The sequence below is a fragment of the Pantherophis guttatus genome, chromosome 1 (genome assembly GCF_059756535.1).
Source record: "Pantherophis guttatus breed Tessera chromosome 1, ASM5975653v1, whole genome shotgun sequence".
NCBI classification, from domain to species: domain Eukaryota; kingdom Metazoa; phylum Chordata; class Lepidosauria; order Squamata; family Colubridae; genus Pantherophis; species Pantherophis guttatus.
In genome coordinates, this window is record NC_142063.1 from 253783961 (window position 1) to 253786377 (window position 2417).

Genomic DNA, 2417 nt, shown 5'->3' on the forward strand with positions numbered 1-2417 from the left:
TTGTGTGTATTCTAGTCTTAAGTTTATTATAGGAAGTTAGCACTCATCCCTTCCCTAGAAAAATGAAATAAATTTCAATTTCAAATCTTTACTGTCAGTGCACAACATATGTACAATGAGATTGGTTGAGCTCCCTCAGTGCAGCCCTCCCAACACAATACAACTCACAGTGAAGACAGAAAATCCTAAATCCAATAAATCATATTAACAAAACACCCAGTCATGTTGCACTAGTGTGAACATGTTACACGTTGTGCCGGCCCTGCAAGTCCATCATACTATGTAGTTATGATGTTATTTCGCATTCAGGAGTCTGACAGGCCATGGATAAAAACTATTCTTCAGCCTATTTGTGTGGTTATGTTCTATATCTCCTTCCCGATAGTAAGAGGGTAAAGAAGTGGTGACCAAGGTGAGAGTCGTCCTTGAGAATTTTCCTCACTCTTCTAAGGCAGCGAGCCCTAGCGATCTCATCTAGTGGTATCAGGACAGCCCACGATGTTTTATGCTGTGCTCACCACCTTCTGTAATGTTTTTCTCTGTAAAAATATTCTAGGAAATATTAAAAAGGCAGAATATTATATCTTCCTGGATGAGAAAAGGAGAAACATGCTCTTGGAAAGCGGCCCCCACCTTTGTAAATAGCCCCAGAAAGACAAAAGACTTATCTACAACACAAAAGACCTTCAGATCCAGGGTGATGGGATTAAGACATGGACCTCAGGACATGATAGGATTAGCCCTCTACCCATCTCACCACATGGCACCTGGGAAGATTACATCACCCAGCAAGGTCAACCAAGCTTGGGATTCAGGACAGCATACAAAGTTATTCTTGCATGGCCCCATGGGAGTCTGACAACCAATCAGAATACAAGCTCAAATTCAAATCTCAACAGAGGGTATAAATCTCTCTCTCTCTCCACTCCATGTTGCAATCACAGTCTTCAATGATCCTTGTACAGTTGGTAATTTGCATCTCATTTTTAAGTATGGGAAACTCATCCACAATCTTTCCAAAATAATTTGCACACCAATTTCTCTTTTGTGGCACAGAGAAAACTACTAACTATAAAAAGGGTCAACTCATCCAAGAAAGCCATTCATAATTCATAGGTAAATTCAGATTTGTGAACAATCTGTTCACAAATCTGTTCACAATTTGCTCACAATAGTTTGTGAGCAAATTTCAGTTAAATAATTTCAGACGCCTAAAGTGAAGAAAACATTGGGTAGCTTAGAAAGAAAGAAGTTATGAAAAGAAAAATTATGACACCATATAAAGTTTGTAACTTGGCAGGTTTCTTAACCTTCTTGGTTTTAGCTTTAAAAGCATGTGACTGTACAGAAAAAGTGTTACATATATTATCTCAGAAGTTAGAGGCCATAATTAAAGGAAACACTTATGCTATATTTAGCACAAGATACCAATATATAGTTTACTATGTACTACCAATACTACACTATAGTTTATATTTACTAAACTATAATATAGCATACTTGTTTGGGAGTTAGGATGATCCATCATCCCAACCACTAGTTTTGTGAAATCTTTTAGTATGATTTAGTATTAATAAGCTACCTGTACTATATTAATCATTTAATACTTACTGCATGTATGAACATCTGTTCCTTAAATTCAAACCTATTCTGTTCAGCTGCTGTATCCCAATGGCTTAGAAACTGATTTCTAGAAAGCGCTTAGATATACAATCTATGAAAAGGCAAAGCAATAACATTTGGGTATTTTTGCTGAAGAACTGCCACACAGCAAGAAGGTAACCACATCCAAACAACAGAGCAGCAGCAGCAAATAAAACTACAAACTGCCTAACAGATTTAAGATTGAAATAGCACTAGCAATTCATATAACTGAGCAAGGGAAAGCTCCATGGAACAAAACTGCTCAGGTTAATCTCTGAGTAGATAAGGGCAGTGTTGAATTTAACAAGGGTGAGCCCCTTGTTAAAAAGTTACACCATAAAGGTGTGTGTCAAAACAGAACTTGTCACCACCACCCCATTGAAAACGTGTACCTAATCAAGTGAGAAATACAATTTTTTTCAGGGATCTACTCTTAAAAGTTCTGTTCAATGTAAACTCGAAATCAAGAGAAAATTTGGGCTTAAAATGTTTATTACAGTACACATAAAAAGCCACACAAGCAAAAAAAAAAAAAAAAAAAAAAAAACCCAATTCAACCTTGAAATGTTGTGAGGCCCTTCAGATTGTAAACCCCTAAATTGTAGTTTGCTTAGTTCATGCCTAAATCCGGCACCGGGTAAAGGAAGAAAAACAGATTGGCTTTCGCGAAACGTGTAACGACGCCTTCCCCCCCCAAAAGCGTCCGCGCACACACACAAAAAGCAGAGGTCTTGTGGCAGAGCGGGCAAAAGGCCGACAGGTGGCGCTGCCTC